The following is a 17,801-nucleotide window of genomic DNA, read 5'->3' on the forward strand; positions in this document are numbered from 1 at the left end:
TTAATGGACACTTCTCCTACAGATCTTGCCTAAAAATCACGCAAAGTGTGGCAAACCACAACCTCCACCCCTGATGTCAATCTTCTAGCGCCACCACGAGGTTGCCGAACTGATGGTTGCTTATACCTCCCGATAGGGAGTCTTATTGGTTTGTCTTTGCTGTCTTAAAAAAACATTGAGCAAAAAAAACACCAACATAATTATGTAAATTGTTTTGACAACTTTAATACTATTAATGAGTCAATATTGCTCGTTGCAACAGATAAAGCATATTATTCACATGACCTATGAAAATAAAAGCCACAGAAAGGTCACAACACAAAACACAAGATTTCATTTTGTATCTCACTCAGATAAATTGCACACACGCATGCATGCACACTGTGCCAGTGGGTGTTTTGAGTGTGTCTGAACAGGTGTTCATGCTAACTACGGAAGAAAGTGCAAACAAACCCTCAGGCAGGTACAAGTGCACCCACACAAGTCTTTAATCTCCCTCTCTCTCTCTGTAGTCTGATCTGTTCTTTCCTCTCCTCTCTTCTACTTTTACTTGTTCAGCACACATACCTCTCTGTCTCTTTTTTCCTTACCACGCTTCCTTTTTACTTGTCTGTCTGTCTGTCTGTCTGTCTGTCTGTCTGTCTGTCTGTCTGTCTGTCTGTCTCTCTCTCTCTCTCTCTCTCTGGGACAGGGACTTTAGTAGTCCTGTTTGAAGTCAAACATAACCTTGAAAATGCATTCTAAATATGTTGGGTACAGATGCTGCAAAATATTTCTTTCATACTGTCCTACAGCTTGGTCAAAGGCAAGTAGCTAATAAATATGCAACTCTACACAAACTTTATAAACAAGCACACTGACTTGTTTATAAAGTTCACTCTGGCATGAAGCACAATCTCTCAAATGTCTGTGGACTATCAAGCAGGCTCTATCACTCTTGGATACTCAGTTGTGCAGACAGATACCATCTTGTCCGCCTCAACACCATGACACCATAGGAGACTAGAAAAGTGTGCTCCTCGGAGCAGAGGTCTCCGCCAGGCCAGGTTGCTTAAAATGGGCCACTCCTGTAAACTTTGGAAGGCAATCTTAGCTGGAAGGAATATGAAACATCGGACAAATTCGTCTTTATCACATGACTATAGAGATGTCTACTGATTTGCATGATGTTTGGACAAAAACAGTAGGCTAGGAGTAATATTAAAAAAGTGTTTATAGGCCTACTTAAATTTGTTAAATGAGCACCCAGATTAGATGTGCCACCATGGAATGCCATGTGCTGGTCGACTACAAAGTAGGTACAGGCTTCTGTGATATTCTGATATTCAGGATTGTTGAAATTACATAAATTATATGCAGTGTGGATACATGGCATGACATTTTCTATAATGTATACGCATAACATTGACATTTTCGATATATTGCGTATAGTGGGAATGCACTTTAACCCTGCTGTACCACTCAAGTGCCCTAGAGGTTGTGGACTTTGACATGTGAGGCACTCAAAATCTTTCAAGAACTGCCCAGTTTACAAAAGGAGTACGATTTTCATATGTCAGCAGTAATGCACACGTTCTCTCATCAGTTCGTCTCCCTCTTTCTCTTTAAATGTGGGTCGGTGACCGTCTTCATCAGCCCGTAATATTGGATGTATCCATGTAGAAAGGGGACATTAATACTACTTTCACCAGCTGCCATTTCAAATAATTATTCCCAACAGTCCTGAATAAAACGCATTAGCTCCACAAAATGGCCGCCACCAAGCCCCAGATGTGGCGTGATCTATTGCTTTGAATTAAACTTGTTTTCACTCTCTTCCACGCCCCATAAACACAGAACAGAAGGAGTTTGGTGTGCGGGGATATGGAGAGGAAGAGTGACAGAAACAGAGGCTCTAGGGGGGGCAGAGAGAGAGAGAGAGAGAGAGTTTGCTGTGCAAACACAGCAGCAAGATTCGTGAGCTGCTGTGATAGGAGAAGGATATCAAATGGAACCCAACCAGCTTAAAAGCCATTGTATATATCCCTGCTCTGCCTGCATGTAACCTTGATGCATGAAAACTATTACACTCTTTTCACCTGTAAATATTTTGTTTCCGACTGTATTATATTGTATTGTGTACATTTCTGCTTTGGCAATGTAAACGTATGTTTTCTCATGCCAGTAAAGCCCTTTGAATTGAAATTGAATGGAAAATTTAGAGAGATACCAGACAGACAAAGAGAGAGAGAGCGCACCAGACAGAGAGATACAGAGTCAGACAGAGACAGGCTGACAGAGATAGACAGAAATAAAGGAGACAAGTGGATTAAGACAGACAGGCAGATGTGAAGTGGAAAATCAAAACAGAGAAGAGAGAGGACAGGGGGAAAGACACTGCATAAATGATGAGAGGTGATTGAGGTGAACGAAGGGTAATGTGGAGCAAACACACAGGAGCACGGAGTCATCAATTCATCAATACACCCGGCTAATTACTGCAGTCCTCCAGATGATGTGCTGCTCTGGCTACATGAGCCATACATGAAATGTACGAGTCAACACAAACACTTTGACTTATGAATAGAACTATCAATGGATATAATGACAGAGAGAGACAGCAAGAGAAAGGGAAGGAATCAGAGATGCTGAGAGAGACAACAGAAATAGCCTGGGTGTGTGTTGAAAAGAGAACAAAAACTAAAGTCAAACACAGAAGATGATTGACTTTTAGAACAAGACGGAGAATGTGTGTGAGAAAGCAATCCACACGATCGGTCAACATCGAAAGGCCTTGTAACTTAAACAGATCTGAACAGTTCTTTCCTCTGGGTGTGATGGCCACCCGGCAATGTCTGACTTTGCCCATGCATTTTGAGGCTATAGGCACATTTATTAACAGTTCACACAGAAAGGCATTTCAAAGGTCTTTACAGAAGGCATAAATAAACATTTAACCATGCACATAAGCCCTATTTTATACCTCACTGTATGACACACATAATTGTTTTTTAGATATCTTGTTTGGGACCAAAAACAGACATGTGTCATGCATGGAAAAGTGGCAATTCAATTCAATTCTAAGGAGCTTTATTGGCATGAGAAATCATACATTTACATTGCCAAAGCAAGTGTCATAATAGCCTATCATAAAAACATACTGTATACAGTTGGAGGGGGTACAGCATTGTAGAGCTGTGTCATATTTCGTTGTTATAATATACATTTTATATAGACAGAGTATAAAGCTTTTTGAAACAAGTAGCAGCAAAAATATCTTGTGTCTAAGTGAGGTCACCTTCTTTCGCTCAACAAAATCACTAGGGTTCATCCTCCAGGGAGCATGAAGGTGCTCTGACTGTACATTTTCATGGCAGTCTGCCCATAAGAGTTGTCTCGTGTAATCGAAAAGCTTTGCCCTAGGGTGGCGCTATGGCAAAGGGCATGCATTTACCAATATGGAGCAAGAAGGTGACAAAACATTCCATATCAATCCAGGAAATCATTTTCAAGATATCCTGTTGAGACCAATGTGTTGGATGGACGGCTATCGCATTCCAAAAAGCCCCAGTAGGCCTACTGGCTAGGGAAAAAAGAAGAAAACAAATTAGGAATCCTGTTCTTCTTCATTTTGCCCATAATTAAAGCTATTTTCATCCAAAATATATTAATGCAAATTGATCTAATAGCCTACATTCTGAGCTCAGCCACAATATGACATTTGATTCTTGTCCAGCTGTTTCCTGTCATTGTTTCTCCTCAAAGATACAGTTAACATTTTATTTGATGCGGAGTTCCGACAAGATGGCGACCGAGTAGGACGCGTTTGTTGAGCTCTGTAGAGGTGCAAAGTTTTCACATTTTTTAAGCCCATTTTTTACTGCCTTTATAGTTCTTTTGAGACTTTAAACGCCAAAACACTGGTGAGTGTCTGTTTTTGCAGTTGTTTCGTGTTTCATGCCGAATACGATTAACACGAGGTCGAGGAGTACCAGGTCTCCGACCGCAAACGCTGACAACATGGCTGGCGCAATGCAGGGCGACGCTGACGCTCCGGTTACAAAGAGCATGCTGCGCGAGGTCCTCAAGGAATCACTGAAAGAGTTTATGGATGGTTTTATTCAACCCATGATGCTTGGCTTGGAGAAGAAATTACTGAAGAAGATTGATGACTTCGGAAAGGAGCTGCGTCCTGCAGTCGCCACGCTGAACACGACCGTGGCTGAACATGGGGAGGCCATTGAGAACTTTGGTTCCTCCATGGACAGTTTGCAGATGTGTATCACTGAATTGGAGAGAAGATGTGCTAATCTGGAGGAGAAGCTCGTCATAGCAGAAGACCGGAGTCGTAGGAACAACATAGTGATTGGGATCTCTCCTGGGCTGGAAAAGGCTGACCCAGTGGCCTTTATCCAGTCTTTTTTGCAGAAAACATTCCCCGACGAGTTTCCCGACTCCCCCCCGGAGGTGGATCGTGCTCATCGGACCGGCAATCCACGTTCTGATAAGCCAAGGGCTTTCCTGGCAAGGATCCATTTTTTCCGGGTAAAGGAACGCATACTCCAGCTCTCCAGGAAAGCAGGCCAACTGACATACAATGGCAAAAAGGTGTATATTTTCCCCGACTGGTCTGCTGAAACATCAAAGAGAAGGGCAGCTTTCGGGCCAGTAAAGGAATTCCTACGTTCCATCACCGCGGAAGGAGTTAAATACGGAATAAGGCACCCGAGCAAATTCTGGATAACCGTGGATGAGGCGACTTCTACTTTCAACTCACCCAAGGAAGCGCTGGCCTTTTGCAAGGATAAGTTCAAGACTCCAGGTGCTGCGGACGAGACTCTAGCTACGCAGGATGATGAGACGACAGTTACAGAGAACTAACTTTTACCAGGGACACTTTTGCTTTTGTGATCGCGTGCTTTCAAACACATTCTGCCGATGTGATATCCTTTTGCCTTTAATGGACTGTTGGTAAGCTGGCTGGGACTTTGGAGATGACTTTTACGCAGCGTCTTTCTTTCCTCACTCTCTCCTCCTCCTCCTCCCCCCCAAAGGGTGAGTTGTTAATGTAAGCCTACTTATTGTTTTGGACTCATCATCTGACTTGACGTTGTGTTTTCAAGTGTTTCGTTTCATAATGCCTATTTTATTTGTATTGAAGAATAAGATATATTTTATTTTTTAATAAGATCTGTAAGCAGATGGGTGTTACTCGTTTTAATTTAGGTTACCGCAAGGAGAGAGGATTTAGGGCTGATAAAGCTATAAGCATAATTCACTGTCTTTTTTGTTTGAATATAATGGACATTGTTCTTGTTATTATTGTATTCTTTTTCTTTGCTCTTATTGAGCGTTGTGCTGCTTACTATATAGGTCTAGAGGGTTTTATCTCTCTCTGTTAAGCTTTGTCTAACGTGTTCCGTGTCCCGGTTCCGAGCCTGCTCTCTCTCTCGTCTTCCCTCTGTGTCTCTCTATCTATCTCGGCTTTCCCCCTCTCTCTCTCTCTCTCTCTCTCTCTCTCTCTCTCTCTCTCTCTCTCTCTCTCTATGGCTCTCTCTCTCGCTGTGTGTGTGTCTCTCTCTCTCTCTCTCTCTCTCTCTTTCTGTTAGGTAATGGCGGCTATGTTGGTTGTTAGTTTATGGTTCGTTTATGCCTCCTAAAACGCTACTTTCTCGGGTAGGAGGGCGAGACTGGGCTTTGGCCTTTGTATTGAGTAATGTAGCCTACTGTTTAAGGCGAAACAGATATAAATAATATGGTCTAAATTGTGAAGGCTCCGCGGTTCCAGAGACCACTCGCTCTCCCGCCCTTTCTCTATGTCTCTCTACCTATCTCTGCTTCTCCTCTCTCTCTCTCTCTCCCTGGCTCATTGACTCGTTCTTTTCTTTCCTTTTTTTTTTCCTAATCTTAATAGCTGGCGGATGTACGATCTCGTGGCGCGTTGGCTCTACGTGCTCGTGGATCCGCTGTCTGGGGGGGGGGGGGGGGGGGGGGTAGTTATTTACCTACTTTACTTGTTGTCTTCTAAGATGTTAATTTCTTGATGGGGGAGAGGGGAGCTCTGAATTGGGGATATTTATTTTGTAGTCGTGATTGGGTATGTTCACTGTTTGAAGTATGGTAGTTTACTGTTTAAGACGGAAACAGACTTAACTAATATGATTGACATTTATCTAAGTTTGCACTGGCCTTTTGGGCATGTACAGGGAGCTGTATATGGCGCAGTATGCATCATGTGTGCTGTGTTGTATATGGTTTCCTGATCATACATAACTGTGTTTTATGTAAATACTTATGTATACAGACTTTTCTTTTCTTTCTTTTTTTCCCCCTTCTAATTAGTAATTGTGGTTTGTATGCATGGATGCATGGGGGGGGGCTGTGTGTGGCGCAGTATGCATTAACACTGTGTGTGCTTTGCTGCATATGGCCCCCCGTATGTGCTTTTAATTTCTATTTCTAACTACATATGTAAGTGCATATATGTTTTATATCATATACACTGATTTCCTTTTTTATTTATTTTTATTATTAATATTATATTAGTGCCTTGTCGTGGTGACAGCCTTATTTCCACATATCTGTCACAAGTGTTTGGTTATTTGCATTAACGTGGCTTATAGGGCTTTATCACATTCTAAGTGGGCCTAATGCTGGACTGATTATTATTATTACAGTTGTTATAGTCCCCTCTCTTTTTTTTTCCCCTTTATTCTTTTCTTTTTTCTCTCCCCCTTCTTTACTAGAAATGTTAACATACCATTCTCATTTATTTAAGTGATATGAAGTGGGGAGATTGATCATAATTTGAGCGGATGGAATGTTTGAGAGCTATTCAGCCACAAGAAGGCACTTTTTTGTTGTTGTTTTTACTTTGGTGATCTGTTATATATTTACATAACCACCAGAGGGCAATGTATGGTTACTTTTGGGCAGTTACTTGTTTGCACTCTCTGACAGAGTGAAATGAAGGTTGACTAATAGGTTGATGGGGTGGGGAACTGTTTTTGTGCACTCTGATGCTAATGGGGTTTTCCCCCTCAAGCTTCAATGTTATGTGTTTTTTTATGTTCGTTTGATGTTGCTTTTTCCTTTCTGTTCCTTTTGGGGTTGTTTTGTTTTTCTGTTGGGAAGGTTTGTTGTGAGGGACCAACTAGGAAATTCTAAAATGTTCTACTGTGCTTGCTGTGCGTATGGTTTGAACCACAATTATGACAGAATATAAATTTCTAAGTTTCAATGTAAGGGGAGCGAATATACCGCATAAGCGAACCAGCATTTTGGGGGTTTTGCGATCTAAATCAATTGACTTTGCATTTATACAGGAGTCTCATCTTTTAAAAGAGCATTCCAACCGATTGGCTAATAAACATTATCGTGTTTTAGCCTTTTCAGCTGCTTCTTCCAAAACCAAGGGAGTAGCCATATTGGCTAGACGTAACCTTAGGTTGGATTTTTTGGGTGATTGGTCTGACAGTGACGGGAGGATAGCTGTTGCTAAAATCCGCTTGGAGGGTAAAATGCTAGCACTAGTCTCTGTGTATGCTCCAAATGTTTTAGACAAAGAGTTTTACAAATTACTAACTAAAACCTTATTGGAACTGACGGATTTCAAATTCATTGTTGGTGCTGACTTCAATGCAACATGGCAACATAACCTAGATAGATCCACTGGGGTAGAAAGCAGAGAACAAGCACTAGCGTCTGCAGAACTACGTGCTTGGGCAAACTCAACTGGCTTACTCGACATCTGGCGTTTAATGAACCCAACGGTTAGAGATTTTTCTTTTCTGTCGGGTAGGCATGCTTCATTCTCTAGGATCGATTACGTTTTTGCCCCTGTTAGCTTGTTTCATAAAATTGCCAAGGTAGAGTTGCTCCCAATGTCACTCTCGGATCACAAGGCGGTGCTGTGTGTTGCTTCACTGAAACAGGTTATAGATAGAGCTCCTAGATGGCGGTTTAACACCACACTGCTGCGCGATGCGGCATTTGTAGCTCAGTTTCAAACTGGTTTGCGCGAATTTATAAATATCAATACAGGCTCAGTTGAGGATCCCAGAATTCTTTGGGATGCAATTAAAGGCTTTATCAGGAGTAATACAACCCTCTATGCGTCCACTCAGAGAAAATTAAGGTCAGCCAAACTGGTGGAATTGGAATCTCGGTTTTCTACTTTGGATAATTCTCTCCAAAATAACTTTGATGTTAGTACAGCAACCCAGAGGGAGCTAGTTAAGAAAGAAATTAACTCCATTCTCAAGCGCCGCTCAGAATTTCAAATGAAACGCACAAGGCAAAACTACTATTTTAATAGTGCAAGACCCAGTCACTTACTGGCTTTACGTCTTAGATCCAATGAGCATTTTGCTGATATTGTTAGTGTCAAATCAACAACTGGAGCCATGGTTACAGAACCCAAAGAGGTCAATGCCACGTTTCGTGCTTTTTATGATGAGCTCTACACCTCCGAGGTCATTCACGATGATGCAGTATGCAATGATTTTTTATCCAACATACAGTTACCAACCCTTAGCGAGGCGGATGCGGAAGCCTTAGATAGACCGCTCCATCTGGCGGAATTACAGGAAGCTGTGCTCGCAATGCGTAGGGGCAAGTCGCCTGGTTTGGATGGGATACCCCCTGAACTTTATGCCATCTTTTGGGAAGATCTAGGTCAGCTGATGCTAGACATGTTTCGATATGCAATTGAAAGTGGCTCTTTCTCCAGGGATGTGAATGTAGCTATTATATCATTATTGTTGAAGAAGAACAAGGATCCCACAGATTGCGCAAGCTATAGACCGCTTTCACTTTTGAATTCTGATCTAAAAGTTTTTGCTAAGGTGCTTGCGCGTCGCTTGCAGGGTTTTATGACCACCTTAGTACACTGTGATCAGACAGGTTTCATAGGAACTAGACTAGCCTCTGATAATACTAGACGACTATTGCATATCATCGATAGGGCTAAGGAGCTGAGGACCCCCGCCGCAGTGTTGTCGCTCGATGCGATGAAAGCATTTGATCGTCTGGAATGGTCTTACCTGTGGGCTGTACTAGATAAAATGGGATTTGGTGCTTCATTCATACATTTTGTTAAAGTACTTTATTCTAATCCGTCAGCCATGGTCCTAACCGGTAAGATCTGTTCGCCGCTATTCACGATTGGCAGATCTTCAAGGCAGGGTTGTCCCCTTAGTCCTCTCCTTTTCGCACTTTCACTCGAACCCTTGGCTCAGACAGTGCGTCAGTCTGCAGATATTACTCCTGTTTCGATTAACAACACACAGCATCGCATTTCCCTATATGCTGATGATATTCTACTGTTCCTTGAGAATGCACCACAGTCAATTACTCACGTCCTTCAAATTTTTGATCAGTTCAGTTCCATTTCCGGCTACAAAATTAATTGGACGAAGTCAGCCCTTCTACCTCTAAATGATCAGATGAGATCTGCTATCCTGCCGCCCATAATCCCAGTAGTAAGCCAATTCAAATATCTTGGCATAGATATTTTCCCCTCTCTTCAGGCTATTGTTAAGAACAACTATGGTGACACTCTAAATAAGATTTGTCTTGATTTAGATAGATGGTCATCTTTGCCCAACTCTCTCCAAGCTCGAGTTTCAATCATAAAGATGAATGTTCTTCCTAGGGTTAACTTTGTAAGCTCTATGCTCCCTTTGCCACCACCGCCGCAATACTGGAATAAGCTTCACTCTTCGATATCTAAGTTTGTGTGGAAAGGGAAACGCCCTCGTCTTAAACTTTCTCTATTACAACGTGCTAGAGATGATGGCGGCCTTTCATTGCCCAACTTTAAATTTTATTATTGGGCCTTCACGCTCCGCCCCCTTTTAAATTGGTTTAACCCAGCAAATAAGGTTTCTTGGAGAGAGCTTGAGGAGAGTTTAGTGCAGCCTGTTGAATTGAGAGATCTTATCTATTCAAACATAACTACACATCAATGCAAAGTTCGCTTTGGACCTATCATTTCTCATTTAGTGGCAGTATGGAGGGCAGCTGAAAAGATGTGTAAGATTGATTGTAAATGGAACTTATTTTCCCCAGTGTTCAATAATCAAAGACTTTTAATCGAGGATCGCCCCATTCGCTTTCCAAGGTGGAGGGCTAAGGGGATTCGTACATTAGGGGACTTATTTGATAGAAATGGTTTACGACCTTTTCGAGATTTGTGTGACATCTTCAATCTGCCTGGAAATACCCTTTTTTTCTACTTCCAACTGAGAACGTCCATGAGGACCTATGGGGTCCCATGGCAAGCTCCCCTTAGATTGCACCCCTTCCATGAGTTTATCTGTGATGGTAACAGAACAAGAGGTTTGGTTTCCACCCTCTATGGTTTTTTATTAGACTGTAGTTATGGGCCCCTATCTGTTGATACTGTTTGGAGGAATGATGTACCAAATTTGGACCCTGACTTTTGTTGGGACACAGTATGGTCTAACATTAGGCTATCTTCTAGAAATCCAGACCATCAACAAATTCATTTAAATTTTGTTCATCGGACTTATTTAACTCCCCGCAGACTATGTGCTATGAGGATTTTGAATAATCCCAACTGCACTCTCTGCGCCTCAAATAGTATTGGTACCTTCCTTCACATGGTTTGGGAATGCCCAAATGTGTCGTCATTCTGGAATATGGTTGCCTCAAAACTTTCAACTATTTTTAGTATCAATATCATATCTTCTCCTTCTTTATTTTTATTAAATGACGTCTCACAGTTGCAACTAAACAATATACGCAAGCGCATCTTCTTTGCTGGTGTAACGGCGGCGAAGAAGATGGTAGCTACGCGGTGGAAACCTCCTCATACGTTAACGTTTCGCCAGTGGGCCTTAACCTTTCTAGATATAGTATATTTAGAGCAGTCGATAGCAAGGTTACACGGAGCAAAAGAAGAAAACATTAATATGTGGTCGGACATTGCAGATAAGCTTAAGGCTATGATTCAAGAAATCACTATATAGTGGTAACAGCCTAGCACAGGCATGCACTATTGTACATTCCGTGTTGGTCCGGGGAAAGGGGGTGGGTGGGTTTTCTTTTCCTTTTCTTGTTTTACTATTGTTTGTGTTGTTTGTCTGTTAATTGCATTTTTCTTTTGATTATGGAAAATAAAAATATTTGATAACAAAAAAAACATTTTATTTGATGCCTAATCAATACGATTTTGAACCTTGAAATTAACTTGCGGCTAACATTATAAAGGAGTGCCGATTTAATCCAAAACCATTTTGTGAACGTTGTCAATAAATTGATAGACCAACTTATTAGAAAATGGTATAGCTGTCTTGTGAATGTAATCAGTGGTTTTGTAGAATCTAAAGCATTGCTTTTAACAGGAAACCCCCACCCACACACATTAAATATAAATGTAATTCATGTCTGACCCATGTTATATAACATGTTGTGCCCATTTAAAGTGGGAACATATGTTAATGATAATAATTACAATGAAGGGAGTTTTGCTTGTCTAAAAGGCTAATCAGTGCCCAGGAGTGTCTCATCTCTCTCTCTCTCTCTCTCTCTCTCTCTCTCTCTCTCTCTCTCTCTCTCTCACTGTATATCTGTTTTTCTGTTTTTCTGTGTGTGTGTGTGTGTGTGTGTGTGTGTGTGTGTGTGTGTGTGTGTGTGTGTGTGTGTGTGTGTGTGTGTGTGTGTGTGTGTGTGTGTGTGTGAGTGAGTGAGTGAGTGAGTGAGTGAGTGAGTGAGTGAGTGAGTGAGTGAATGAGTGAGTGAGTGATATAGGCTAACAACTGACAGCATGATGACTATGCAAGTTGAAACTGAGTTCAGTCTGTTTACACCTCTCCTCTCAAACTTAGATGGAAATGAGACCTTTAGATAGAGACAGAGAGAGATGGGGATAAAGCATTTCGCAAAACCTTTATAGCGATTCATCTAAGGAGGCTGTCACACATTGCCAAGAATTCAGCTGTGTGTGTGTGTGTGTGTGTGTGTGTGTGTGTGTGTGTGTGTGTGTGTGTGTGTGTGTGTGTGTGTGTGTGTGCGTGCGTGCGTGCGTGCGTGCGTGCGTGCGTGCGTGCGTGCGTGCGTGTGAGTGCGTGCGCGTGAGTGAGTGAGTGTGTGTGTGTGTGTGTGTGTGCGTGCGTGCGTGCATGCGTGGGGAATACATTTAAATATTTACCCCTCCCTGAAGAGTGTGTCAAGTGTGTGAGAGAGAACTATGACAGCTGCGCATGCATCTCTGAGAAGAGGAGAAAGGAAGAAGTGAGGGGGAGAGGAAAAAGGCACAGAAAGAGGGAAGATGGAGAGAAAGAAGGAGTTAGGAAAACCTTAGACTAGAGAGAGGGAGAGTAGAGGGAGGTGGAAGGAGGAAAATAGTGAGGGAGAAGAGAGAACAGGGGAAGAGAGAAAGTTGATAGAGGTGATGACATCACGCTCACGTTATCTTACGTCATGTCTTCCCCTAATCACTATATATAAACTTGTAAAGAGCAGATTAAATTACTCTCGAATTGCAGATTATTCAAGGAAAGCCTAACAGTTTATTGTTGACTCTATAGCTTATCAACGATCTTAGCTATCTCATTCACTTAACAGTGAGAAGCCCAATCATCTATCTGACATTTCAGGGAAGGACTGAATTGTCCAGCATTCCCCTATATTCATCGTTAAGGTTCTGCACTTGAGGACCACCATCCAGCTCCATCCTAACAGAATCTGCAATTCAGTAGGTTCTCAACAAACTTTAATCATGAGTACCCCTGAGATCAAGAAGGAATCTGATGAAGGAGCCAACCTCCAGGCCCAGGACCGTTCACAGACACAGTCTTCCGGACAGGTTAAGTCTGAGGTGACTGAGTCTCCAAGAAGGCCCTACCAAGTCTCAGATGACAAGTTAATCAATGAAATTCAGAACCTGAGTACCCAGGTTGGCCAAGAGGCGGAGATACGACGCCGGATTAGAGAGCTTGAAAATCAAATTAGAGAGCTTGAAAATCAAAGGAAGATCGATGACGACCAATTGGACCTCCTCCACGCTGTTTTGGCAAGGTCCAGTTCCCAGGCTAATGTTTCCCTCTCGACGGCTCCCCCTACTGTTCAAGCTCCTTCCTCTTTTCAACAGCAGCCTTCTGCTTTTTCCCAGTGGGTGACAAACCCTCCTCTGCCATTTGCCCCCCAATATCAGACGTCCTCCTCGCTGCCATCTGCCTTTCCTTCGGACGTCGCGCAATTCGGAACTTACCCCCACACCTTCCCATTCCAGCGGTTTTCTGCTCCCCAGGCTGTTCCCACCCATTTTCTCCCACCCTCCCAGCAGGCAGCTGTTCCCTTCAACTATCCCTACCCTCAACCTATCCACCAACAGCCGTACTACCCCACCGGTTTCACCAATCCTCAATTGCCCTACACCAATCCCCTCCAGCAGCCTTTCTGCCCGGCAAGCTCAACCTTGCCCCAACTCCAGCGATTCTACCAAAACATTGCAGCTCAGCCTCAACCTCAACCTCAACCTCAGCAGCCACAAGTTCAACATCTGCAGCCACAAGTTCAACATCTGCAGCCACAAGTTCAACATCCGCAGCTACAACCTCCACACTTACACCCTCATGATTCTGTCGCTCCCATTAACCACCCTCAGCAGCAACCTCAGCAGCAGCCGCCGCAAGGACTGCAATTGCCGGAGCCGCAACTGCCTCAACAGCCTCAACAGCCCGTCCACCAACAGCTGCTCCATGACTGTCCTGCTCTTCCCCCCTGCCCACAATTCATCCCAAACGGGCCGGTTACCGCTGTCAACTATCTGCCTGCTTTCTTGACTTACGATGGTACACTGGGAGGAAGCAGTCTCTTCTTAATGAAGTGTGACCTCCACTTTTCCATGGTCAATCCACCGCCTACCAGCGTTTGGCTCTTTACCCAGATTTTTTCCCACCTGTCTGATACGGCTGCGAACTGGGCCTACTCTCTTTGCTGCATCGGGAGTCCCCTTGTTCATAATTATGCTGGTTTTCAGGCTGAGATGAAGAAATTGTTTGATGAACCTGTTGCTCCTCGCAACAACTTTAGCGCTGTTTGGTCTATGAGGCAGGAGTCATGGGAGTCCCTTGCCGCCTTCTCCCTCAGGTTTCAGACAGAAGCTACTCGTTCTGTCTTCCAGCAGGCTACTCTTATGGAGTTGTTCACTCGTGCTGTTCACCAAAAAATCAGGGATTTCCTGATTTCCAGGCCGCTTTTTCCTAACCTTGATGCAATGGTTTCTGCCGCCCTTGAGTATGATTTTTTTCGCCGCTCCGAAATCCTGCGTTTCTCATCCTATCAGTCGGCACCGAGTTCATCTTCCCAATTGCACCCGGCTTACCGCCCTTCTGCTGTTGTGGCCCAAACGACTTCGGTTGTTCGGAGTTCGGGTATCCGTCCTCCGCTTTCAATTGAAGAGAAACTTCGTCGCTCTGAGAAATCTCTCTGCGCCTATTGCGGTCAAGGTACTCACCTCCTACCTAATTGTCAAACCTCGAGGATGTAGTCATCAACATAATATGACTATCAATTATTTTCTTAGCGATTATTCTTGATAACCTTTTCAATATAAGAATCGTGAAGAGCATTTAAAAAAAGGTTTTTCCTGATTTTATATCAATGAGTCAACAGAGATGTCTTTTCACATTTCAATTATAATCAACTAAATTGATTTAAAAAAAAATGTAAAAACTACAAGCTAGATCTGCTATTTTAAGTATTGTTAAAAATCAATTATACTTAGATATAATACCATACTACCCATCCCCATTACATCAGCTGGCACAACAAAGTCCCTCCACTTCGTCTTTGGCCATCTTCTCTATGGTCCCCCAGCTCAGAATCAGAATCAATCTTCATTGTCACGTCACATTACAAGTAAAGTGGGTGAAATGTTTAGTTCTCATAGAGAGAGAGAGAGAGGGGAGCATAAAGTGGATAATAGGCCTATGACTAATCTGCATAATGCAATAATGTGACTAAGTGCATAATAAATTAAAAATCATAAATGTGCTTCTATAAAGAGAGTCCTTTTAAAACACATTTCAATTCAGTCTGTGCAGTGTCACCAGACTTAGATCTTGTTCAGCAGTTTCATTGCTGTTGGATAAAACTACCGGTATTCAAAAGTCTGGTGGTGCTGCTCCCGATACTTCTGTACCGTTTTCCCGGCCGTGGATGCGGCAGTGGTTCAAACAGGCTGTAACAGGGGTGGTGGACATCCTTAATGATGCTCTCAGCCTTAGCCACACAACATATATTTCCTGTAGGGGGGAAGCACCCCTCCCACAATGCGCTGCACTGTTCACCACTCTCTGCAGTGTTTTCCATTCCACAGCGGTGCAGTTCCCAAACCAGGCAGTGGTGCCGCTGGTCAGAATGCTCTCAATGGTGCTGTTGTAGAACGCTCTGAGAATGTGGTGACTCATTTTGAGTAGTCTTTGTTGGGCCTTTTTCACAACGTGTGTGGTGTGTGGCCCACTTCAGGTCTCTTGAGATGTGAATCCCAAGGAACTTGAAGTCAGGGACCTGCTCCACTGCAACACTGTTGATGTAGATCGGTGCGTGCTCCCTCTCAGTCCCCTAAAATCCACAATCAGCTCCTTAGTTTTACTTACATCAAGTACAAGGCTGTTATCATGGCACTACTGTGTCAATGTCCCAACCTTGGTTCTGTAGGCCGCCTCGTCGTAATTTTCGATCCGGCCCATCACCGTTGTATCGTCTGCATATTTGATAATGATGTTGGAGCTGTGCGTGGCTGTACAGTCGTATGTGTTCAGCGAGTAGAGGAGAAAGGTCAGCACAGAGCCCTGAGGGACTCCTGTGTTGAGGGTCAGGGGGTCCGATGTGATGTTATCCATTCTTACCACCTGACGGCGGCCCGATAGAAAGTTCAGAATCCAGCTGCACATGGTCGGGTGCAGGCCCAGGTCTTTAAGCTTAGTGTCCAGTCTGGTTCGGATGATATAGGCCTATTAAGACCGAGCCGTACGTAGTCCATGAAGAGCATCCGTTCACATCAGTTCTTCCCCTTGTCCAAGTGGGTGAGGGCAGAATGTACAGCCAGGGCAACTGCATCGTCAGTTGATCTATTTTGACGATAGGCAACTTGATGGCATGGCTGGAGTTCCTTCTCAGCCATCGTATGCCTAGCCATTTTCGGTCTCGCTTTCCTTCTTTTAGCCTTCTGGGGTCCAGTGTAATGAACTGCACAATTGCATTGATGTCCATCCTGAGCACAAGGCAAATCCAGGTCCACCTGCATTCTGAGACAACATAGCATCACCTCTGTCTGTCTGTACGTATGTATAGTATGTACATCTGAGGTACGTACTATGTACATCTGATCTTTCTTTACATCTCCTTCTTCCTCTGCATCTCCTCTCGCAGTAAAAAATGTCTTGTTCTGTCTCTCCTTCTCACATACAAGCGCACAGCACAGCACAGCACAGCACAGCACAGCACAGCACAGCACAGCACAGCACAGCACAGCACACACACACACACACACACACACACACACACACACACACACACACACACACACACACACACACACACACACACACACACACACACACACACCCCTGGCAGTGGCCTTCAGCCAGTAAACACAGAATCTGGCTGACAGAATACATCTGTAGACGATAGCAGAAAAGAACGAGGTGATAGGGAAAGAGCTGGGGGGATGGCAGGTAGGTGTACGGAGGGAGTGAAAGTGAGTGAAAGTGAAAGGAGTAAATAAGACAGAGGGAAGGAAGGAAGCAGAAGAAAGGAAGGGAGGGAGGGAGATAGGGACAAGGGAAAGAGACGGATGAAAGTATGAATTTATTTGTGTGTGTACTGTGTATGTGCCCATGCATATGCTGTGCATGTGCATGTGCATGTGCATGTGCATGTGCCTGTGCCTGTTTCTGTGTGAGTGAGTGAAATGGCAGGAACACGCAATTTCAATTCAATCCAATTCAAATGAGCTTTATTGGCATGAGAAAACACACGTTTACATTGCTAAAGCAAGTTTCAAAACATAATAAAAACAGTTGAAAATTGGGAACATAAACAGTTGGAGAGGGTACAGCATTGTGTAAACAGAGCTATGTCACATTTTATCGTTATGTACAGTATATATAGGCCTACAGGGTATGAAGCTTTTTGGAACAAATATCAGCATTCTTTTTTTTCTCATACGATTTCAATTGTATACAAACTAGAAATTCGCGGCGGCTGCGCCGCCGCTCCATTCCTAGGACTTCGCGCCCTCCGGGCGCTCAGGCAGGACTGCTCTATATTTGATCATTGATGCTTGTCTTGTAGCGGGGACTCTGCTGCCGTGCTCTGCACTCACTTGTGGAGGCAGCAGCAGCAGCTGCACATGCAAACACAGTGGTGTCAAATTTCACTCTCTCTCTCTCTCGCTTGCCCGCCCCCCCTCCCCTGTTGCCTCCTCTCTCTCGTGCTTAGCGAATGAGCGGACGGCATAGGGTTAGGGGCTGTATTCCTTACGTCCTAGACAACGACTACCTATGAGTTGAAGTCGATGTAAAGGGGGCGTTAATGGGCTTGGAAGTGGGATGCGGCAATAGGAGGAATGTATATATAAGATAAAGGGGAAAAAAGGTAAAACACAGCTCGGTTTCTGCAGCTTGATGATTGGAGTTGTGATCTAATTGGGTCCAACTAAGTTTATTTCCTGGTACAGTGTTTGTGTTTTTTTGGGTTATCCTTTAGCGTCATTTTGAATAAATCTGTACCACTGTACCTTTTTTGCAAACTGCTAATAAAGTATTAAATCAATCAAAGTAGCTGAC

The sequence above is a fragment of the Nannobrachium achirus genome (assembly GCF_963921795.1).
Source record: "Nannobrachium achirus genome assembly, chromosome: 13".
Taxonomy (NCBI): Eukaryota; Metazoa; Chordata; class Actinopteri; order Myctophiformes; family Myctophidae; genus Nannobrachium; species Nannobrachium achirus.